A 25,684-nucleotide genomic window follows, 5' to 3' on the forward strand; every position below is an offset into this window, starting at 1 on the left:
ACTTCCAGGCCTGATTCTGCTTATCTGCTTGTCTGGCTTGGGGTCAAAGGCAGAGGTGGGGTGTAGCCTCTGCTTCCATGCTATTTGTTCAGTCATGAATATTTATATTCCTAACTGCTTACTACTACATGCTAATTACTGTTATAAGCTTGGGGCTACAGCAGTGAGAGATCAAGACAGATAAGGCTGTACAATATATATCCTTGTAGCTTATGTTATAAATTGTACAGCACAGGAAATATAGCCAATATTTTATAATAACTTTAAATGGCATATAATCTATAAAACCGATAATCTATAAAAATATTGAACCTCTATGTCATACACCTGAAACTAATTGCAATTGATTTACTATTGCAAATCAGCTATACTTCAATTTAAAAAATAGCCTCAATTAAGAAAGTTCAAACTCTTAAAAGACAGATAAGGCTTCTGTCCATATGGAACTCACATTCCCATGGGGGTAGATTAGACAACAAAGAAGAAAATAGTGAAAGGAGAGGAACCCAGGTGAGTGTGACCCCCTTTTAACTCACACAGCCCTGCCCTCTCCTGCTTGACTCTGGAGCCCCGAGACCCTTTGCTCGGCAGCAAAGAGGGAAGAGAGGTCAGAGGAGTCAGGTGAGAGGTTGGCAAAGGCTGTTCACACTCCCCACTCTGGGCTGAGAGTCCTTCATGAAGAATGATGGCCCAGAAACAATGGGGGAATCGGGGTCCAGGCTGAGGGTCCCTGGCTGTGTCGACCGTCATATGATCCAGAAGGCCCTTGTTTCTCCTTAGTTGGGTGGGTACTGCTTCCATCCTTCCCTCTTGGCCCCGTTGAATGCAGAACATGCAATCCTTTCTCGTGCCCCCAGCTGCTCTGAGGTGGGGAGGGCCGTTCAGCTGCCGGAAGTGGGCATGGCGTGGTTGTGTCTTGTCCTTGCTGGCTCGGTATCTATTTCTTCTCTTCTGCTAATACCCCAACTTTGCCTGAGAATCCTTCCCTCTCTTGTTAATTTCAGTCTTGGTGATTCCATCAGGGGCCCTCTTCTGGCCAAGGGATGGGTCAATTAAACATTCTCTTCTTATAAATTGGCCTCCGAGTTCAGTTGCACAGAGATTGAGATGACTGTCTCTGATTTATCCCCACAGCTGGGATCTGAAAGCACTAACCATTAGTTTCTGCTTCCACAATCACCAGCTTTCCTGACCTTCTCAAGACTTTAGCTTTTCCTTCCATCCTGGGGACTGCTCCACGAATTCCTTTTTCACTGAAATCAGTCAGAGTTGGGGGGGGTCTGTTGCTTGCAATCAAAACTCCATGGCTGCTAGTCTGAGGTAACAGATACAGTATGACGGCTCTCGGAGGAATTTTAATCAGCAGAGACACAAACAGTCTAGTGTTTAGAAAGAGTACCCTCAGGTAGGGTGGATGACAGAGTAAAGCAGCGAGGACCAGAGGGAGGCAGAACAGTGATGAGGCTGTAGCTGTGGTCCAGCTGAGAGACTGATGGTCACTGGGGCCAGGTGAAGGGCTGTAGGATGGGAGGATGGGGTGGATTCTAAATGCAGGTGCCTAGATTAGGTGGACTTTGTTTTGTATGCACAACTGTGTATGAAATTTTTGCAAATGGAAATTATGCCAAACGTGCCAAGAAGGCTTCTTCAGAGTGAAGGATCTTAATGCTCGTAATATGAATGCTCATTCCTGGAATTTTTATTTGGTGGGTGTGATGGTTGGTTTTAGGTGTCAACTTGGCTGGGCTACAGTTATTTAATCAAACACTAATCCGGGTGTGACTGTAAAGGTATTTTGCAGATCTGGTTAACCCTACAATCAGTTGACTTTAAGTCAAGGAGATTGTTACTGAGTATCCAAGCTCATACTGCTCGACACAGGACAGGCCAATGAATCAGGAGAGTTTTGGGGGCAAGGAATAATGACTTTACTCCGAAAGCCAGCAGACCGAGGAGATGGTGAACTAGTGTCCCAAAGAACCATGTTCCTTGAGTTAGAATTTAGGCTTCTTTTATACTGAAAGGGCTGGGAGTAAAGTCAAACATTTCCTGGTTCCGGTCAGCCTCCAGAGGGGATGTGTTAATTTCTTCCTGCCTGTAGTCATTTGCAGGTGGGCCTGGTCAGGTTGTTTCCTGTGAGCTAAACAAAGGTATTTTCCAGGTAATACCCATTACCTGGGAGGCAGCGTTTCCAGAGATGGGCCATTATGTATCATTTAAGCTTATAGGCAGCCATCTCTATGGTGATTAACTTGTAGCAAAAGCAACAGAATACAAAGATTAGAGTAAAAGAAACAGATCGAGTATGGAGTCAGATTTGTTCTTCCCTGTTACAAGATTACCCTTGATGACGTGGGTGGGACTCCTGTGATTAGTTGAAAGGCCTTTAGAACAAACACTGAGGTTTCCGAGAGAAGAAATTCTGCTTCAAGATTCAGTATCAGCTGCTGCCTGAGTTACCAGCCTGCCGGCCTGTCCTGTGAATTTTAGACTTTCCAACCCTGTTGATTGTGGGTGCCAGTACCCCAAAATAAAGCCATCTCTATCTCTGTCTCTGTCTATCTCCCCCATATATACACATATACATATGTCCTACTGAGCTAAGAGCCCTGAACGAATCGCCCACAGGATCAGTCAGGGTTCTCCAGAGAAACGGAACCAATCGGTCCCTCTCGCCTGTGTAAGCATGAAGGAGTTTATTTCAGGGCATTGTGCAGCTCACGGAAACACTGGCAGGATGAGAGCCAGGCTCGGAGCCCTCACGTCCAGGCATAGGGGCTACTGCTCCCGTGAAGACGCCTTCATCACCACTGCTGCCAAAACCTCACCCCTGCTGCTCCGGAACGCTGGCTGCTGCCGCCACCTCCCTCGCCAGAACATGGATTCATTCTGTATGGTGTCTGCCGGCTCACGTTTTCCTACTTAGAAAGTCATTTTCACTTCGCTTCTGATTGGTGGAGCAGAGCTCGTGTGCCTGGATCTCCATCTCCAAGAGAGGGTGGGAAAGCGAGTTTCCTGGCTTGCACCTTGGGGAGGAGGGACCCATAACGTGGGAAATTCTCCATACACGGGAAGGCTGTTCAAAGAGGCTGGGAGCCAGGGCCGATCCACTTCAGTGGATCTGAGTTTTGAGTTTTGTTGTGCCCCTGAGAGCCCTGGCCTTAGAACATTGCAAAGAACATCACAGTGGCATCGCTGTTAACCTGGCAACAGCTCAATATAATTGCCAGCAAAGAACTTAAGAAGTGAAATTATGGAAGTACAGAAGAGCAGAGACCCAAGACTTCAGAGAACATGTGGTCCACTCTTCTAATAATATTTGACTACAAAATTGTCCACGCACCATGGTAGACATGCCTGCAATCCACTTTTCCACTTAACCATGCTTTCCCTGTAAAAATGGACTTTAAAGCAGCTTCATGTGAATGAGGGTAAGGAATATTAAAGCCTAAAAGATGATTTCACAGAGAAATATTAAAGGAACCACAGTGAAAGTCTTTCTTCACCGTCTTCCCTGTTTCTCATCTTTCATTTAAAGTTGGTTTCCTCTCAAGCTAAGTTGCACTACTTTTTTTTTTTGCTCTCAATCTCTATATTTTTGGTTAAGAGTGCTTGTGAACCATGTGCACAACTTCAAGGCTTGGTATTTGGGTTTCAGGACAATGTGGCCATGCATTCTTATGAACTTCTGGGGCAGGCTCCCCCCCAACCCCGTCTGCAGTATCGCAGACACACAACAAAGTGCGCTAATCTTAAGTGCACATTTTGACATATATACGAACTCAAGTAACCAGCAAAGAAATCAAGATATAGAACATTTCCAGCACTCTAGGGGGCTCTTTTGTGCCCCTTCCCAGTCCCAAAACCTCTGAAATGTGTGAATGGGCTTGGAGGGCAGTATGCTAAGTGCAGTAAGTCTGACAGGGAAAGATAAATACTGCATGATATTGTTTATATGTGGACTCTAAAAAATATGACAGATTAGTGAACACAAAAAATAAGCAAACTCACAGACAGAGAGAACAAAAGTGTTGTTACCAGTTGGGGGAGGAGCAGTGGGGGGTGCGGGAGGTACGAAGTACTGGGTATAAGACAGGCTCAAGGATGTATCGAACAACACGGGGAATAGAATGAATATTTTGTAGTGACTGTAAGGGGAAAGTAACCTTTAAACATTGTATAAAAATAAAAAAAATTTAAAAACCCTTTGAACTGCTGTCCAAAAAAAGCTGTTATACTGAGTCACATTGACGTCAACAACACACGGGCTCCATGTTGTCTGCATCTCTGTTGGCCATAAATAAACACTTTTCTCAAAAAAAAAAAAACAAAAAAACCCAACCCTCTGAAATGTAACCACTATCCTGACTTTTACCACTGTTGATTAGTTTTTGTTTGCTTACGAATTTCATTTGAATGGAGTCAGTGTATCAAACACACAGTACACAGCAGACAGTATACCGATATGCTATGGTGGATAATTTTTTGGTGTGGCTTCTGTTTTCTGTTGACATCCATCTGTTGCTGTGTATATCAGCAGTTTGATAGTCTTTATTGCTGTGTAAATATTTCATATCTACCATAATTGACTTATCTAGTCAATTGTCCATGGACATTTGGGTTGTTTTCCTTTTTTTTTTTTTTGACAATTGTGAATAAAGCTGTCCCTGTGGCAGATTTTAAGGCTTATCACAAGGGGTCCCTTTAAAATGTCATCTTTTATACACATTTATTATGGGAAATGGTTCCTGTTCTCTCTTCAGAAATCCCCCGCTGTTCCTTCTCTTGCTTTATGGCCTGATGGAAAGAGAAAATGGATTCACGAGTGGGACATGCACCCTTAGAGAAGGGGAGAGGGAATAAATATTCATTCAGAGCCTACTCTGCGGCAGGCACTCTACCTGCCTATTTCATTAACTCTTACCAACAACCTTATGAGTAGGTTTCATAAGGAAGAAACGAAGATGCAGAAAAATTAGGTTACATATTCATAGTAATGCAACGGAGTGACAGAAGACAGCAGTGCAATTCCAGCGTGTGGTCAATTCCTACCATGTGCCCCAAGGCTCAAGACGTCCAGAATCACAACCATAGTAGGGATGAGGGGATGGAGGGTGGAGGGTGGAGGGTGCAGTGATGTGGCGGGCACCAATGGTGTTAATATACTTCCAGATGACTCTGCTATTTATAAACCTCGGATGGAGACCTCTGTCCCGCATCGGGCTGCCTCTTGGTCATTCATTTCCTCTGTAGATGAGTGACAGTTCCTTTCCTTTTCCCATGACTCACTTTTTTCAGGCTTGCTATCTCCTTTCTGATCTATGGCTTGTGCTCTGCCCACCATGATGGCAACTGGTTCCCTGAAAAGCTGGGTCCTCTTATCTCCCATCTGCTGCAGACGTCCCTTCCCTCCCGCCCTTCTGGCCACACTCAGTGAAGCTTCAACCCTGGGCTCCCGCTGCCCCCACCACAGGGATACTCAAGTGCCTGTTCTGCCTTGGTCCTCAATTCTTGCTTCTACAGGAGGGACTCAGGACAAGTCCTGGTTTCTACCTGCTCCCCACTCACTGTATGAGATAGAGAAGAGAGTGCCTGGCAGTGTGTTTCTTAAAACTATGGTAAAATACATGCGAAGTAAAGTTGACCACGTTTACCATTTTAAAGTGTACTATTGAGCAGCATTGAGGGCATTAACAATGTTGTGCAATACCTTGTTCCAGAACATTTTCATCATTCCAAAAGGAAACCCTGTATCCATTAAGCCGTCACTCCTCATTCCCTGCTGCCCCCCACCCTCTCCCCCCACAGTTGTTAATCTGCTCTCTGTCTGATAGTATTTTGAACGCTCACTACACGCCCGGCATTGCGCTAACCCCATCGTACACAATCTCTTACGTATTACAATGAAAGCAGCGCTATGAACTTGGGCTTGTCCCTTGAATCTCCAGATGAGGTGACTGAGGCTTAGAAAGAAGAGATTTCTGTGAGGTCACAAAGCCCATAAATGGCAGAACCAGGACCAGAACCCAGAGCCAAGTGCTGTGTCCAACCCGTGCTAATTGATAGCCAAGATCTCAGAGGCCTTTCCTGTGCTGAACACGGCACAGGTCTGAGTGACGCCCAAGCCCATGTTCTTTCCTGTCTGAGGGTCAGTGGTCACAAAAAAATGCGCTTAGTACATGTTCAAATGACTTATGCTTTAGTAATTTTCCAGGATCTGGGATGCTGGCTTGAGGAAAGTAGTTTGGTGGCAAGATCCCAGATAATGTGACCCAAGACACTGTCAGTTGCCTTCACAAATCTTGGGACGGCACGCAAGGCAGCAGATGAAGAAGAAATAGAATGACTCCAGCTGTGCCCCGGGCTGGAAGGTCTCATGGAGGGAAGGGTTCTAACAAGTGCCAGGTGCCTGGTTCCTGTCTGTTGGTCGTTTAGGAGTCTCTCTACAAGAGCTCAGGCTCCTGGTTCCCAGGACTGTGTAGACTGATTCACTTGTGGTTTTGGAAATGAAAGAAGCAATCACAATCTCCTTGTGCACAAAAAGAATAGGGGAGTTTATTAGAGTTAGCAGAAAAGTTACGATGTGACATGTAATCAAGGCCTCTGTGCTGTTTAGGCAAATCCTTTTTGGGTACTTCATCCTACAAAACATATTAAAATGCATCCATACGCCGCATCTAATATAATTTATAAATGTATAGGTTACATATATGTTGAGGTGGGTTTTAGTTGACTAGTTAACATACTACATTTTGTAGACATTTAATTAAATGTGTATAACTACAATTTTATCATTTTATTTTAGTATTTTGGGCAACATATTATTTTTTTCTCCAATAATTCTATAACCTCTCGAAAAGCTCAGTGACCAGTAGGCATGGTACCCATGACTTTATTGGATTCCCTGGTTTGTGGGCCTGTCTGGATGGTCCTGCATCATCACTGTTGGACAGTGTCCTTCTCCTTGGTCTGAATCTGACCATCCTTCTCACCCAGCCAGACAGAGGGTTCCCTTTTCTCCACATCCTTGACAACATTTGTTGCTTCTTGTCTTTTTGATAGTAGCCGTTCTGACGGGTGTGAGGTGAGATCTCACTGTGGTTTTGGTTTGCATCTCCCTGATGGTTAGTGACGTTGAGCACCTTCTCAGGTGCCTGTTGGCCATCTGTATGCCTTCTATGGGAAAATGTCAGTTCAGGTCCTCTGCCCATTTTTAAATGGGGTTGTTGGGTTTTGTCTTTTTTTTTTTTTTTTTTGGATAGCAAGCTGTATGAGTTCTTTCTATACTTTGGATATCAGCTTCTTAGCAGGTACATGGACACTTCTAATCGCTGTCAAATGAGGGGGAAAGTAGGGCATCTCATCACTGAATGGGCTTTGAGCAGCGTAAAAGTTGGCAAAGGATGGGGTACCTGTGGGCATAACCTTTCATTTCTTCCTGCATTCTGTGCTTTCATCTGGGATCCTTGTCCTTCACCCTTTAGTGTTTCCTTTTAGTGTGGGACTTCTAGCAATACATGGTCATGTCTTTCTCTTCGCTGATTATTCACTCTGCTCTGAATTCTCAGGGCTGTTATGTAGCTAAACCTTCAGTGGTATCTTTAAAGAGGAAGGTTTGTTGAATATTCATTTTGGCTATTCTTATAGGTTCCTTTTTTTTTTTTTTTTGTCTCCTATTTCCCCCTACAAACATCTCTACTCTTCTTGAGAAGAGTGTCACTGCCAGCCTCTTTTGTGGCCTGTCTTCTCAGCCCATCCACCAAGAACTTCTCTCTAGAAGTTATTCTTGCACAGCATCTCACTCACCCAGATCAGTGCAATACTTGCAACAACAATCCGATGTTAAAAGCACAGTGGAGACAGTTCTTAATCCCATTTGGACCCAAAGATAAGGAAGAATACTCAGTGAAAGCCAGAGAAGAAGAGGCAGACCTTAAAGGATGAAAATTAGGCATTAACTAAGTGGAAAAGAGAGGCAAAGATATTACAATCCCGTATGAAAACATGGAGGTGTGAAAAGTGTTGTGTCTGGGGAATGCGGCATGTGATCTAGGGCATGGATGGTGAACGCATAGCTCACATGCTACAGTCTCCCCCATTCCTACATCCATGGCAGACATAGCTAATCTGTCACAGAGCATGATTCCTTGCTGGGACTGAGCAGAGGATTTGAAACATTCTGAAACTAGCACACTAGGCAGCTGCTCTTAATTAAATAAGGGTTGCTTAAAAGATGAAACTGATTTGTTATTCTGGGGGTGGGAGAATGATAAGTCATGGAGAGTAATGAGCCTGGAGAGTTGGATAGGACCCAAGTTGCTTTTGATGATGACGTTGGTGATTATAGCCTCTTGAGGAAGCCTGGAGAGTTCAAAAGTGAAATATCAGAAAAGTTTAAGTGCTCTTGGAACTGCCTCCATGGGGCCTGGTCTATTTTATGATCTTGTTAACAAGGCCCCAGAGAAACTCCATCTGACAATCCCCTGGACTACCTTGCTTCCAGACTAATTAGCCACTCAGGGAAGTTCTCTGTGGCTTAATTAAGTTACATCTGTAGTTAAAAGTTTGGCTTTTCCTAAGTGAACAGTGATTAGGAATTAGGCATGGATTCTCAGTGGAAACACAATCTTTGGTCACCATCAACTCAAAGTACCCCAGGGACAGAGATCCCTTCTCAAGCTCATCTGACGCATTTCCCAATTGGACAGGTAGGGACTATCTGGGTTTGGTCTGAAATTACACCTAAATTGAGGCACCAAGTTGAAGGGTGGGTCTTGCATGGCCATAGTCATCCCTTGTAATTTATTTTGTGTGGAAGGAGACAGTACAGTTCGAAGATGGGATTGGTAAAAGCCCCGAGGCAGAAATGTGCCTGATGTGTTTGAGAAATAATGAAAAGGAAAATGGTCTGTACTGAACGAGGAGAAAGATGCAGGAGATGAGACGAGAGTGGTCAAAGGGCCAAGTTCATGTAGAGCATTCTCGTAGAGCATTCTCGTAGTCCATTGCAAAGCTTTTGGTTTTAATGCTGAGCTGGCTTTATCAATATTTTGTTGTCAATGCATTTTGATCTTACTTAACAAACGTTTCTCTAGCCCAAGGTTCAAAATATTATAATCTTTATATTCTATAGTGTTTTATTTCTTAAAGGGAGGTTTTTATTGTACATAAAGTATAATTTATATACCATAAAATTTATCCAAGTTAAGTATTTTGTCCATGAGTTTTGACAAATGTATGCTGTTATGTAACAATTACAATCAAGATATAGAACTTTTTCATTACCCTGGAAATTTCTCTCTTTCCCCTTTGTAGTCATTTTTCTTCTCCCATTCCCAGCTCCAGACAAACACTGATCTGATTTCCTGGGTTTTTTCCCCCTGAATGTCATAGAAATAGGATTATATGGTATGTAACTTGTTTGTTTGTTTAGCTTCTTTCACTCTGTTTGCTGCTTTTGAGATTCATCCATGTTGTTGCTTGTATCATAGTCTATTCCTTTTTTACTGCTGAGTAATATTCCATGTATAGATGTACCATAATTTGTGTATCCATTAATCATTTCCTAGACTGTCTCCAATTTTTGGCTGCTATGAATAAAAATATTATAAACATTGGCATATATTTCTTTCTGTAAGCACATATTTTCATTTCTTTTGGGTAAAATACCTAGGAGTAAGATTGCAGTGTTTTATGATAGGTGTATGTTAAACATTTTAGGAAACTGTCAAAACACTTAAGCAATTGTTCCATTTTGCAATGAGTAAGATTTCCAGATGCTCAGGACTTGATATGGCCGCTTTTAAAATTTTACCCATTTCAGTGGCTATGTAGTAGTATCTCATTACAGTTTTAATTTGCATTTCCCCAATGACTAATGAGGTTGGACATCTTTTCACATGGTTATTTGCCACCTGTATGTCTTCTGTGGTTAACTGTCCAGATCTTTTGCCCATTATTTAATCAGGTTGTCTATCTTAATTTTGAGAATTCTTTATCTATTCTGGGTATAATGGTTTATCAGATATGTATTTTTCAAACATTTTCTCTCAGTCTGTTGCTGTCTTCCCATTCTCTGAAGAGTATCTTTCAAATAGCAGAAGATTAATATTTTAATGAAACTGATTTTATCAATTTTTTCCTATGCTTTATGAATTTTGTTTCTTATTGAAGAAAGCTTTGCCTAATCCAAGGTTACAAAGCCTTTCTCTATGTTTCCTTTCATAAGTTTTATAGATTTAGCTCTTAACTTTAAGCTACGTTGAATTAATTTCTCAGTATGATGTGAGTTAAGGATTTAGGACTTAGTCTTTTTTTTTTTTTTTTGAATATGGATATCCAATTGTTCTAGCACTTTGTTGGAAAAAACAAAACCCTACACTTTCTCTAGTGTGACATTTCGAATTGCCATGACACTATTGCCAAAAATCAATTGCCTATTTACTTGTGGATCTATTTCTGAACTCTTCTGTTTGGTTGATCTATAAAACCAACAGCATACTGTCTTGATTATTGTAGCTTAGTAAGTCTTGAAGTTAGGTAGTGTGAGTACCCACCCCCTCCACTTTTTTTTCCTCAAATTAATTTTGTTTCCTCTAGGTTCTTTGGCATTTTCATATAAATTTCAGAAAAAGTGTTTCAATTTCTACAGAAAAACTGGTAGAATTAAAACAAATTTTGGCTTTTAATATTTTATTTATTTATTTATGTATGACAAATAAATATGGTATGTATTTCAGGTGTAAAGCATGATAGAATTTTGAATGAGATTTCCTTGATTCAATAGGTTAAAAGGTGGCAAACTGTGATCCATGGCCCACTGTTTTTCTATTTTGGTGGGTTTTCTTCTCTGATTTAAAATTATTTATGTTTCTAGTAAATCTTACTTCTGAAGAGTTTAAGGCAGCTTGGAAGACCATGTAATATAAAAGATAGGATAAACTGAAAATGTTAGGCAAGAGCAAAAGAAGGAATAAACAAGGGTGGGGACATAAAATTGAGCCAGGAATGACTGAAAATGAAGATGGTAATGACTTGTTATGGATGTAAGACTCTTAAGTTTTTTGGCCAGTCACAGAGTTCATAATGACTAAAGATAAAAATAAATCAGTTGCTTAGATGAAATACAAACATCTAAGAACAGACACAACGCATGGACTTTCTTTTAATCACCTTCAGTGTAGACTTTTGGCAATCATGTTGGTGCATAAAAATTCACATAAGCAATAGTTTTGAGGCAAAAATAATACTGTCTAGATGTCTAGGTCTCCAGTGATTTGGGTTGTCCAATTTTTTTAGATTTCACATATGAGTGATATCATGTGGTATTTTTCTTTCTCTTTCTGGCTTACTTCACTTAGAATGATGATCTCTAGGTCCATCCATGTTGCTGCAAATGGCATTATTTTTATTCTTTTTTATGGCAGAGTAGTATTCCATTGTATAAATAAATCACAACTTCTATATCCAGTCATCTGTCAATGGACATTTAGGTTGCTTCCATGTCTTGGCTATTGTAAATAGTGCTGATATGAATATTGGGGTGCATGTCTCTTTTCAAATTAGTTCCCTCTGGATATATAGCCAGAAGTGGGATTGCTGAATCATATGGTAAGTCTATTTTTAGTTTTTTTGAGGAATCTCCATACTGTTTTCCATAATGGTTGCACCAAACTACATTCCCACCAGCAGTGTGGGAGTGTTCCCTTTTCTCCACACCCTCTCCAGTATTTATCGTTCGTGGACTTTTGTGTGATGGCCACTCTGACTGGTGTGAGGTGATACCTCATTGTAGTTTTGATTTGCAGTTCTCTGATAATTAGTGATATAGAGCAGTTTTTTCATATGTCTATCCTCTGGTTGTTCCTGAGATTATCTCCTTAGATTTGGTTTCCAGCAGTTTGACAATGATAGCCTACATACCGTTCTCTTTGTATTTATTCTACTTAGGTTTCATTGAACTTTTCAAATCTGTGAGAAAATCCTTAACCATTATCTCTCTAAATATTTCTCCTGCCTTTTCTCTCCCCTCTCCTTAAACTTCAATTTTTTGATGTGTTGAAACTTTCTCTATGGTACCACTTACTCAGATGCTCTATTTCCCCCCACTTCAATTTCTTCTTTGTTTCAATTTGTATAATTTCTACTGACATGTCTGACAATTCACTGATGCTTTTTTGGGTACTATTTTCAGTCTCCTTATTAGCCCATCAGGAGAATTCTTTACACCCAATACTGTATTTTTTTTACTTGTAACATTTACGTGAGTCTCTTTTATTAAAAATATATATAAAAGTTTCTTTTTCACAGCTGAAACTGTCCATCTGTTCATACATTTTGCCTATCTTTTCCATCATGTCATTTAACACGTTTATTACAGTTAAATTAAACTCCTTCTCTAATAATTCTAACATCTGGGCCATTTCTGGGTCATGCTAGATTGACTATTTTCTCTCCTCATGATGGGTCACATCTTACTTTTTCACATGTGCAAAATAACCATAGAGAAAAAATAAATAATATTTATGTTCCATAAAAGACACTCTGTTTTCTGTGGGAAATGGAGTCAATCTAATCTACAGTTGAGCAAGGTATGGGCTTTGTTGTGGCTTTAGATAGATCCATTTTATTATTGACTTCAAATGACATGATGGCAGAAATACAACCCCCTCAAGAGGGCTTGGGATGTGACTACATGTGGGGTTTATTTTAGCTCTCTGCTCTTTCCTCATCATTCAGCAGGCCCAGTGCACCTATGCCTGGTGAAGTGGGAATTTTGTGTGTGTGTGTGTGTGTTGTGTGGTTTGTTCTCTCTCATCTTTTCAGCCTCTCTTTAGCCTAGACAGAAACATTGCACAGGGACAGATTCTAGAGATACTTACCAGTCTTAGTCTGTTTGGGCTGCTATAGCAAACATACCATAGACTGAATTGCTTAAACAACAAATACTTATTTATCATCATTCTGGAGGCTGGGAAGTCCAAGATCAAGGTGCTGGCATTACTTGGTTTCTGGTGAAGGCTGCCTTCCAGGTTCATAGATAGCTGTCTTCTTGTGTTTTCACATAGTAGAAGGAAGAAGGGAGATCTCTGGGCTCTCTTTTAAAAGGGCACTAATCTCATTCATGAGAGCTTCACCCTTATAACCTAATTCTCTCCCAAAGATCCCACCTCCAAATACCATCACCTTAGGGGTTAGGATCTCAACATATGAATTTTGGGGGGGACATAAACATGCAGTCTATTGCATTACCTGAGGCATGAACTTGGTGCATGAATTTGTACAGGCCCAGATCTCAGCTTATCCCTAGATGGCTCACTTCTAGCTTCGTAAAGCAAAGCCAACTTGGTTTTCAATATATTTCAAGATACTTGCTATGTAAGGGCTTAAAACAGTGCCTCACAGTGTACAGTGGGTGTGGATTTAAGCTAAAGAAATGATCCCATTCAGAATCACATTAAGGTAAGTTCCTGGCTATTTTATGTAAAAGGCTATACTACAATTTTTTGTCCATTTGTCTGCTGATGAACAACTGGATTGTTTCTAGTTTTTCACTATTAAAAACAAAAGCTTCTTACACATGAATGCTTACAGCAGCTTTATTCATAATTGCCCCAAACTGAAAACAACCAATAGGTGAATGAACAATCACACTGTGGTACATCTATACAATGAAACATTATTTATATTATTGAACAATAAAAATAAATGGGCTATCAATTCACAAAAAGAGAGAGAGGAACCTTGAAAGCATACTGCCAAGTGAAAAGAAGTTAGTCTGAAAAGGCTACATACTGTATGATTCCAACTATATGACATTCTGGGAAAGGTAAAACTACAGAGACAGTTAAAAAGATCAGTGGTTGCCAGAGGATTTTTGTTCTTGTTTTTGTTTTCTTTTGTTGTTTTTTGGTGATGAATAGGTGAAATGCAGGGCAATTTTAAAGCGGTGAAACTATTGTGTTATGCCTACAGCTCAAATTGTCATTGCACTAATTATGTACACACTTGATTTTAGTATTGAAGAATAAGGGCACTTGCTCTCCAAAGCGACTAAACCAAGTTATACTCCTAGGTTCACTGTCAGAGACTTTCATTGTTCCTCACACTCACTGAAACTCAGAACTGCCAGAAATATTTTTCCCTTGTCCACCTGTTGTGTGTACAATAGCAACTCATTGTGATTTTGATTTGTGTTTTCCTAATTACTCCTGAGGGTGGGCATAATCATCTTTTTGTAAACAATCTTTCTAAATGAACCATAAGTTTTTCTTCCTTCTGAAAGAGGAGATATTTCATATAGTTTAATTTTTCTGATGAGTCATGGCCTCTATATATGCCCATCTGTCTTCAAGACATAAGAGAATGTTATCTTTGGTCAGTTTGCACTTAAAACGAATGGCCCCAGTTCCAAGAGCACTGAAACTTTTGTATTTCACATTCGAAGCCTCCTGGCTTCCTCAAGAGGTTATAATCACCCCAGACCGCCTTACCGTCTTGCTCAGCTTGACTAAATATTGGACAGGCTTCTTCCTGTCTCTATACCCTTGACTTTCCTCTTCTTGGAAAAATTTTCCTTCTAAATCTTTTCTCTGCCTCTTTGAATTATAAATCTTTTAAAAAGCCTCTTGCCAGTTTTACAGTCTAACTATGTCTTTCTCAAGGACCTGGGTACCATCTCTTTGAAATGTAACCATCAAGGAAGAAAGTGCCCCCAGCTCCCAGTCTGTGGGTGCCTGGCTCCACGTTGTAAAATTACCTTCTGTCATAAAGATATGTGACAGCAAATGCCAACTAGGAAATACATATGGCCTATGAATCCCCTCTAATGTCCTCCAATACTTTTATACTAGCTCATCCCAGTGCTTAAAAACTCTCCCAATCTTTCTTTCAATAGAGTTGAATTAGGAAGTGTTTTGGCCTCTCTCCTCTATTGCAATAGCCTTGAATAAAGTCTTCCTTGCCTGTTTAAATTTGCCTGATGTAGTTTTTGCTTTGATACATGCCAAGTAGATGCTTCTCAAATTTACCAGTCAGACAAGAGACTCATCTTCCCTGGAGTAGAAACAATAATAGGGTGAAAAAAAGCAAAGGTATTCCACTAAGCTCTCTTAACATGGGAGGGAAGATCAACACAAGGAAAGAAGTGCCCCCACCAAATGATGACGTTTAACATTGCTACTTTCACACGTTCACTTATAACATCAATTTTTCCACCCCAATCTGTTTTCATTTCTTGACACAGGATCAATATCTCCCCAAGATAACTGAAAGAGTAACATTTATGTTAAACATCAAAAATTATAACAAAATGTCTAAAACTAGAACATTTTCTCAGGTCTGTGTTACCTGGACATTGACTTTATTACAAAATATTATTGCTGTCAGTTTTGAAAATGGGGAAACTGAAGCCCTTTAGTATTAAGCAATTTCTCTAAATTGGAAGTGACCTTACATGTTATCTAGTTGAACTTCTGCCTGATGTATGAACTGTCTGTGCAATATCATTCTCTAGTGAAGATGGATTTCTTCTTTCTATAACTCTGACTTTTCAATTTCTTCCTTTTGCTCTGCTAGGAATTACCTTCCTAACTTTTAAACATACTAAGTTGAGTTCTGTCTTCAAAAGCCATTCAGAATAAATCTCATTACAGATGAGCTACCCTCTTTACAAAACAGGCAGATTGATGGGCAGTAATAATTTTGGAACTATGGATACCTCTAGGGTCAATGGCACCAAAAAGAGTCTCAGGAAGAGTGATGGACCAAGACCTGTCAGAGGTACAAAGGGAAGGAAACCCAGGCAGAGACACAGAAGTAGACCTCAGTTCTACTGCATATGGCTGGTCACCTGGAGTGCTGGACTTGAGTTGCTAAGTCAATTAGCTTTTGAGTACAAACTCCTGATAGTATTCTGTGTTCAGGACCCAGGATACTGTGCTGAGAGAGGTTCCAGAAGAGGAGGAGATGCCATCTATTCTTTGCCTGGTGGCCAAGAAATTGTCCCTGCTCCTGGGAGACCCTAATCCTATAGGAAGACAACATGTGCATGTACCTGCACACACACACACACACACACACACACACACACACACACTCTCACATGCATGCATGCACACACACAAGGATGTACTAACAACTCAAGCAATTGCACAGACGTTGAAACTGCTGCAAATTGAGTAGCTGATCGCAGTTGTTTCTTAAAATATGTTAAGATACTGGGAACTCAGACTTATTGAACAAGGAGAAATTTGGTCAAGAAAATTGAAAAATATTAGTTTTCATTCACTTGGAAGGAGTGAATGAGGAAAGAGAATGGGAAGGGGAATGAGGAATGGGTGCAAAAACTCTAGGCCAACCAGGGGGCCCTAATAAAGTGGCCTTGATTGGTGGAGAGATATATATATATTTCACCAATATATATATTTCATTGTATTATAAATAAATAAGACTGGGTACAATATTCTAATCTTGTCATCTACACCATTTCTTATGAACTCTTGGCTTAGGTGTGCTAACTGCTATTAGCTTGATATACACACCAGGAAGCATCAGGAATGAGGACCCACAGGAGAAGACTCACTGATGAGCATGGCCACGGAGGTGCTGGCTAGGACATCCTCCTGCTCATCAGCCTCCTCAGGCCCCGCTTCATGTCTTTGTTCCTCAGGCTGTAGATGAAAGGGTTCAGCATAGAGGACAAAACTGTGTAGATGACTGTGGCCACCCGATCCTTGATGGTGTAAGTGGACAGGGGTCGGAAATAAACATAAATAATGCTTCCATAAAAGAGGGTCACCATGGTGAGGTGGGAGCCACAGGTAGAGAAAGCCTTATGCTTCCCAGCAGCTGACGGGATCTTCAGAACAGCAACGAGGATTCGTAGGTAAGAGATGATAACACATATAATGGGGTCATCAAAGTGATCAGCCCTTCTGTGTTAATTACAATTTCACTGACAAACGTGGAGGAGCAGGATAATTTCAGCAGAGGGTTGATGTCACAGAGGAAGTGGTGAATGACGTTGGAGTCACAAAAGAGAAGACAATTTATCAGGAGAACCAGTAAGAGAGAATGGAGGTGAGAGATGGAGCAGGAGAAGGCCACCAACAGAACACAACGATGGTGGCTCATGGCAGTGACATACTGGAAGGGGTCACAAATGGCCACATAGCGGTCAATGGCCATGGCTGCCAGGAGGTAACTTTTCTGTGTTGGCAAAAGCCAAGAAGAAATACATCTGGGTCATACATGCAGCATAAGAGATGGTCTTCTTCTTTGACAGAAAGTTCATCAGCATTTTGGGGACGATGGCTGTTGTATAGCAAACATCAATAAAAGACAAAATGCTAAGGAAAAAATACATGGGTGTCTGGAGCTGAGTGTCAGAGCGGATAGCCAAGATGATAAGCAAGTTTCCCACCATGGTAACCACATACATGATGAAGAACAGGGCAAAGAGTGGCTTCTGGTCCTCCGGCCGGGAGGAGAGTCCCAGGAGGATGAACTCAGAGACACTGCTCGTTCAGTTGACCCTCTCCATGGTCCTGCATAGGCCAACAAATATAGAAAGACTCTAGATTTTTCAATTCAACAAGTTTCAATTTATTCCTATCTCTCTTAGGATTCCTATAGATGGTCCACAATTTTGTCTTCCCTTCCCACAAAAATGAGTTGAACAATAAAAGAGTTTAGCTTGTGTTAAATGCAAGGACATCAGAGAGTGGATTTCCCTTCAGAAAGAATCCCAGGTAGACTTCAGTGATGCGTATTTCTCTAGTTTCCCCCAAATACTTAATAGATATGTCAGGCTGAAGCTCATCTCTCTACTGTCCTTGCAAACAAAACAAAACAAACAAACAAACAAAAACAAACGACCAAGTGAATCAGGCAAATAAGATGCATGCTGACACAGGCACACAGTGTTTATAGTCCCCCTTTCAGGGGAATATTTTCATTCAAACCTGGTTTTAAAAAAGCTATATTATATATGAACCTGTGTATTAAAATTGTCCTAGATGTTGGGGATTTATGCTCTCACAATTATGCAACACCATTGTATTAGGAGCCCAACACTGAGATTATAAAGATGAGTGATTCTTCTTAAGCTCCTATTCATAAGGTGGTAAAAGTTGGGTGGGGAAGACAAACTTTTAAACAAATAATTGCAACACGGTGCTATAGGCGTAGTGACAGACACACTGGAAAACAACAAGCCTCGTGTGGTACCTCTGCCAAGAGCACACATTTTGAAATTAGCCCCTTCACCTTCTGGCTGTATGGTCTCCACCTAACATCTTTGATTCTTGGTGTCCTCGTCTGTAATCTGGGACAGTAAACACCTCCCTACTCCACATCCTCTCCTCCATCGCTTGCCTCACTTCTTCCTTTACTTCCTGCCCAAATCCTCTTCTCTGTCAGGCTTCCTGAATGCTCTTGAAAACAATTATTCTCTATTTCTTTGCACAATCCCAAGGCCTTTATAGCTTTCATTGTTTGACCACTCTTCACCTGAGTTTGTGAGACTTTGTAGGAGAAATATTTATTCGTGCTCTGTATGATTTGAAAATGAGTATGCTTTTAAGGCAAATAATAATTATGCCTAAGATATATTGAAACTTACTATAAGTTAGAAACTGAGCTACAGGCTTTATGTATATTACTCAAGACAAGTCTCTGATCTGGCTGTCAACAACATTCCCTTTTAACAGAAAAGAAATTTGAGGTTAAAGGTGTTAAGTGGTTTTCTCAAGATCACACAGCCCGAAAGGTCCAGAGCTCGGGTCCCAATCAGGCTGGTCTTAAACACAAAATGCTTTCGTAAAGCTTCAGAAGCTTACACCAGAAACAAAAGTGCAGGGATGTTTGTTTTCCACTGTGGAATTTTCCACCTTGACATCTTTAGTCCGGTGACCGACAGGCTTGGAAAATCAGCGTTGCACGTAGTCCCTTACTGTGATTGCCAAAGACAGGACCTCTCACAAGCCTCGTGTGGACCGGGGGCTGTATTTCTGCAGAGCTGTGGCAGGGCAGAAGGAAACATTCAGGATGTAGAGACAGAAGGCGTGGGTTCAAATCTTGACTCCACTATCTACTCACAATTTGTCTTTGGCAAAACCCTTTCACCGCTCTGAGTTTCTCTTTTCCCCATGCATAAGACAAAATAAAATCTGCTCTCAAGATAAGAGTGGGGAACAGGTGTGTGAAAGCAGTTTGTAAACTACAAACATGATATATGTCAGGGGGATGACTGGGAAGTGTTTGATGGAGAAGAAACTAGCCGTGGAGGAAAGAAAGGCGGAGCTAGACTACATGCAGAGACGGGAAAGGACTTAGGCTATGAGAACAGAGGAGGCTATGGCCAGAAGCATGGTGGGGGGTTGTTGCTGGAATCAATGCTTTTCCCATTTTTTCCATTCTATCTGGCACCCACCAGCATGGGCTTTGTTTCTTCAAGGATCTCCATGGTTTTGCCTCCTAGATATCTCATGAATCTTGCAACTCTTTGCATCTCTCCCACCAGCACTCTGTTGAAAGCCATCATTTCCCACGGAAATCATTCCAGTGTCAGCTGAATGATATATTTGGCTCCCATGTCTTCTCTTGACACCTCCTTCCCCACCCCTTCTGCACTCAGAGTGATCTTATAGCAATAAAACTTCAATCACCTAACTTTCTAGGTTAAAATCTGTGACTGTCTGTCTTCCCAGGGCTGCTTTAACAAAGCACCACAAACTGAGTGACTTAAAATAATAGAAATGCATTTTCTCACATTGGAAGTCCAAAACCAAGGTGTTGGCAGGGTTGATTCCTTCTGGAGACTCTGAGGGAGGTTCTGCTCCAGATTCTAGCTTCTGGTGGTCGCAGGCAATCACTGGTGTTCCTTGGCTTGGAGATTGCATCACTTCAACCTCCGCTCCTGTCTTCCCATGTTTCCTCTGCATCCTCATGTGGCCTTCTCCTTTCTATGTCTGTGTCCAAATTCCCCTCTTCTTATTAGGATAGCAGCCTTTGGATTAGGGCCAACCTGACCTCATCTTAACTTGATTACATCTACAAAGACCCTATCGCCAAATAAGGTCACATTCTTAAGTTCTGGATGAATATAAATGTCGGGGGGACATGACTCAACCCAGCGGAAAGTCTCCATTCATTTAACGTGTGCTGAGCTCCTAGTCCCCTCCAGCCTCACCTCATGCCTACTCTCCCCAGCGCCTTCATCCTGTCCCTCAAACGTGTCAGGTTCCATCCTACACTGGCTCTTTTTTTTTTTTTTAATTGAAGTATAGTCAGCTTACAATGTTGTGTCAATTTCTGGTGCACAGCATAATGTTTCAGTTATACATATACATACATATATTCATTTTCATGTTCTTTTTCATTATAGGTTACTACAAGATATTGAACATAGTTCCCTGTGCTATACAGCATAAACTTTTTGTTTATCTATTTTATATATAGTAGTTAGAATCTGCAAATCTCAAACTCCTAATTTATCCCTTCCTATTCCATTTCCCTCCTGGTAACCGTAAGTTTGTTTTCTATGTCTGTGAGTCTGTTTCTGTTTTGTAAATAAGTTCATTTGTGTCTTTTTCTTTTTGGATTCCACATATGAGTGATATCATATAGTATTTTTCTTTCTCTTTCTGGCTTAATTCACTTAGAATGACAGTTTCCAGGTCCATCCATGGAGATTGTCCAGCTATTTGAAGTGAATCACGGCGCTGTCATTTTCTGATATAGTAACTCAGAGAATTAAAGATTTTGCTGCAAATGAAAGACTGGGGTAATATCTGGACTGCAGAGTTGAACTTTTGCCTTAAAAATGGATAAAACAACTCTAATTTGAAAAGATATATGCACCCCAATGTTCATAGCAACACTGTTTACAATAGCCAAGACATGCAAACAACCTAAATTTTCATCAACAGATGAATAGATAAAGAAGTTATGGTTTATATATACAATGGAACACTACTCAGACATAAAAAAGAATAAAATAATGCCATTTAAGCAACATAGATGGACCTGGAGATCATCGTTCTAAGTGAAGTAAGCCAGAAAGAGAAAGAAAAATACTATATGATATCACTTATATGTGGAATAAAAAAAATGACACAAATGAACTTATTTACAAAACAGAAACAGACTCATAGGCATAGAAAACAAACACGGTTACCAGGGGAGAAAGGGTGGGGGTGGTGGAGGGATAAATTGGGAATTCAGACTTTGCAGATACCAACTACTATATATACAATAGATAAACAACAAGGTCCTACTGTACAGCACAGAGAACTATATTCTATATCTCATAATAGTCTATAATGAAAGAGAATATGGAAAGGAATATATATCTATAACTGAATCACTATATTGTACACCACAAAGTAACACAACATTGTAAACTGACTTTACGTCAATAAAAAAATAAAGCAAAAAGCAAAAAAAACCAAAAAACAAAAAACCCAAACCACCCCCAAGTGTCAGCAAGGTTGGTTCCTTCTGAGGGTGTGAGGGAAGGGTCTGTTCCGTGTCTCTCTAGTAGGTTTGTACATGGCGGTCTTGGCCCTGGGTCTCTTCCCATCCTCTTCCATTATGCATGTGTGGTTTTGTGTTTAAAAAAATCCCCCTTTTATGAGCACACCAGTCATGTTGGATTAAGGCTCATACTCATTTTAACTCGCTTACCTCTGTCAAGACTCTGTCTCCAAAGAAGGTCACATTCTGAGGTCCTGAGGACTCCAATGGGTCTTTCTGGGGGAACACAATTCAGTAGCAGTCTCTTTCCTGCTGCATAAGCCTCCTTGTTACCCACAAACAAAAGGCCAGTTTCTTCCTGTGTCTTCCTGAGCTTCCTGTGACGGGCCTATTTTCTTGCCTCCCTCCCTGCTTTCTTTCATGCCAGCATTTTTTTTGCTGCTTCTTGCCTTGGGGACTTACTGTTCTGTCGGTTTGAAGTGCTCATTCCCCCTGTTTGTTAGCTCTGGTGATCAGTGGGCACTAAGAGCAGACCCCCCATCCTTTTGGAAGCCTGGCCTGCCTTTCTTCCACCAGTTCTGGATCGGGCATCCTTTCGCAAACACACTACAGAAGTGAATCTTAGTGCTTACAAAACTGCTTTCCCCACTCGAGCTGCGCGAGGAATGAGGACTATGTCTGGTCCTGTGACACCACCCGCCTGGCGTGCTGCCTGGATAAATATTTGTAAAATGAAAGAATGCCTGGATGGTCATTTAGGATTCTGAACAGATGCAAGGAAGAAATACAGTGGACCTCAGGTCACTGTCTTTAGAGTGGCATTCCATTGAATTCACAGCGTGCGGGTGGAGCAGAGTCCAGGCAGAAGTAGCCATGCCTTCTCTCCTGGAAGGCGCCCCCTGAGTTCTCATTGCTTCAGCTTTCAAACAGATATCCAGGGGCTCTGAGCTTGGAGAAACTCTTAGCGATCATGCAGTCCAACCCCCTCATTTTAAATTGGGGCCTGGTGGGTGGAAGGACCTGATGATCACAACATTTTTATTGTCTGAACCAAGACCGGAACGCAAGCATCTTGGCTTCTCCCTGGAGAGAGAGGATGCTTTGCCCTTTTGGGGGCCAAGGTGGCTGAGAGCATGGGCTCTGGCCCACTTTCTAGGTACGGGGTCCTGTCCTTACCAGCTAAGTGGTCTAGGGCAAGCTGCTTAAGCTCTCTGCGGACATGGTCTTTCCACCAGTAAAGCTGGGATAATGGGGTTCCCCATCCCTTAGAGTGGTCGGGAGGACTCAGTGAACTCACGTGAAAGTCCAACGTCTGGCAAGTGGTCAGCACTCTCACCCTCAAAGTTAGCTATTTAGACTATGAGGCAGAGAGAAATATTTTGGTAAAGTAAGTAACCAGTCGTGGTGAAATGTTGGAAGTCTGCCTGCTCTGCACTTAAGTTACCCAAACATGTGAGAACCGGAGGCTGAGTCATCGCGGTCACTCACTCCTTTTTGTATACAGAGATAGCGCTGGATTTCGTCAGGTTAATTTTCACAATAACACATGGATAACCTTTTCCTGATTCATTGCTATCTTATCAAAACACTCAAAAAGTTTTTGATAAATCTGATGCATGGCCACTTTGGAACTCACTGTTCTTAGCTGGCGGGCAGGGAGGAAGGCGTACCTGGTTGGCGCGGATGGAAAACGGGGACTGTTTAGTCCCGGTTGCTTCCTATGTCCAGATGTTTTCTCCCTGAAGCTGTCTGTCCAGATGTGGAAGACTTTCCCATGCCATGTTGGCAAATTTATTCAGAATCCACACTTCAGCTAAAGGTTTCCAGCCTCCTTACATCCCTCCCTCACCTCTGCTAGAGGAAACCGTGTCAAGCATGGTGAACAGCAGGCTATCAGTTTCCTGACACTGTTTCAAATCCTTTCTCATTCCCCACCTCTGGACCCCAGCTGCATCCTGACTCCTCGTTTCAGAAGACAGAGCTACCCAGAGCCGCTGAGGACTCTCCCAGCCCTTAATGGTTGAAGGTCCCTTCACCGGGCCTATTTGGGGCCCCTGTCTCTGTGGAACGGGTGCTGTGTCTCCCAGCTACTCCCCCGGGGAATTCTGCTCTGTGCCATCTCCCAAGTTTAGGCAGAGACGCAAAGCCCAAGGGGTTGGAGAGTGTTGGGTGCCACTTACATGGTGTTGAGACTATTCCAAGAGCCTCCTTGGATGCATGGTCGTGTCTCACTGGTGTGACTCAGCTTCCCCGTTTGTAGGGGACCAAGGGTTGAGGAACGCTGCTGGGCATTGTGGAAAACAGGGATGTCGTGAGAGGGGAATTATTATTTTGTTTGTTTTTTAAGATATGAGGTAGATTAATATGGGGGGACAACAGTTTTCAGGTGATGGAAAAATGTGTGGGGTGTGTGTGTTTGTGTGTGTGTGTGTGTGTGTGTGTGCGCGCGCGTGTGAATATCAGTCCAGGGACAAGCGAGGAAGTGAGGTCAGAGTTCCAGGTTGGTTTATGAGGTAGCCTCTTTGGGGTCCAGCGATACATGGTGATGTCACGAGCTCCTCAGTGTGGATTATCAATATGGAGTCGGAAGAATATTAAAATTGGGATGGCGGTTAGTATTGTTCTAGTCTCAGTTGCCATGGTAGCCCAGCAGCTCCTCCAGCTGTTGGCCTCTGTTAGCTGAGATGGACTCATCTGTCCTCCGGGGAGCGCTTTCTGGCTTTTGGGCCAAGGAGGGGGAGGCAGGCCTGGCCCTTTGGTTGCTGGGAAGCACCCCAAGGACTTCTGTACATATCACCAGAGCTTGAGGCATGGTCGGGGGGAGACTAGACATTCTGTTCATGTATATTTTGGGGTTCCTAAGTTTTAGAGAGTCACGTGAAAAGACCTAATCAAGTGCCTGGCTGGCTAGATGACTTCCTTCCACTCCTCATTTTTTTTTTTTTTTTTTGGCTTCCTCTCTCCTCCCCCTCCTCCCTTCCTTCCCTTTCCTTTCTTTTTCTTTTTTTTTTTTTTTCCACTTTATTTTCTTCTAAAAAGAATGGGTTGTTTAGAAAGATAGATACAACACAGGATAAAATTTAAAAAATCACTGAAGAACAAGAAGCAAAAAAAGTGACGTGTAGGAAAAAGGTGATGGCGAGTGTGAGGCGAGTGTACAAAATCAGGAGGAAGTTCTGATGCCTTTGTTAGAAGCGCATGTGATTCGGAGTTCATGAATGACCAAGGTGAAGAAGGTGCAAAGAGCATCTCAATGATTCTCAGCGTCCAAGAGGTAAAAACAAATTGATGATTTAGGACATACCCTACTCATTCTGGCTCTGTGATCTGAGAGAAACATCTATGGATTTTCATGAAGAGATTGCTGTGAAATGCAAAGTCAAGCCTTTCCAACAAGGTCCTCAGAGGAAACATTCTTCTCAAGTCTTCTGAAGGTCCTCAGAGGAGGCCTGGGGGCAATCTGCCAAGATCTAATTGAGTCCCAGTGATCCTAGGGGATCTGTAGTATTTGCATGTAGTCTGCTTGCTGATAGCCTGGTTTATTTCAACATTAGTATTTTCTTATGGACAGTAGTTCTTAATTTACAGACACCCCTGACTTTCCTAGGGCAGTTGGATGGCCTAGAGGAGACTGGGTACTCTCTGACGAGGCACGTACATTTTATATGTAGGTAGAAAAGTGCTTTTTTTTCCCCTGGGGGATGATATACATCAATATAGTTAGATTCTCACAATGATCCTTGATTTAAGATAGACTGAACCATCTATGCAGAGGACTGATGCTCAGGAAGTACTCCATGAATCTCCATTAGTTTTTTTTTTTTTATATATATACTTTAATGTATTTTAATAGCAAACTTACAGGAACAGCATAGAAGACAGACAACATTAAAAACACATACTCGCATGTAGGACAACTCAGAAAAGTATAGTGAATGGATGGAATCTACTATATGATAAAAATGCTACAAACACCATTTAGTTGCCATCAATAAGAAATTTACTTGTTTGAAAAAAATCCAAATGCTGGCATTGTCCAGAAAAATTTAACAGGTTTATTTATAATTGTTATAAAGTTGAACTGCTGAAACTTGCTCACTGAAACATTTTGACTTGCATTAATGCTTTACTGTCCCCGCATATTAAAATTCACACACAAATTAAAATGGAAAAACTGCCAATACCTGATTTCTGTCCCCTATTTTTC

The 25,684-nt window shown here is 41.6% G+C and overlaps 1 pseudogene; it reads right to left on the minus strand.

The window, feature by feature from the left end:
* Positions 1–13,598: 13,598 nt before the first annotated feature.
* LOC102507464 lies at positions 13,599–17,542 on the minus strand (annotated as a pseudogene).
* Positions 17,543–25,684: the final 8,142 nt, after the last annotated feature.

Source organism: Camelus ferus, chromosome 4 (genome assembly GCF_009834535.1).
Source record: "Camelus ferus isolate YT-003-E chromosome 4, BCGSAC_Cfer_1.0, whole genome shotgun sequence".
NCBI lineage: Eukaryota > Metazoa > Chordata > Mammalia > Artiodactyla > Camelidae > Camelus > Camelus ferus.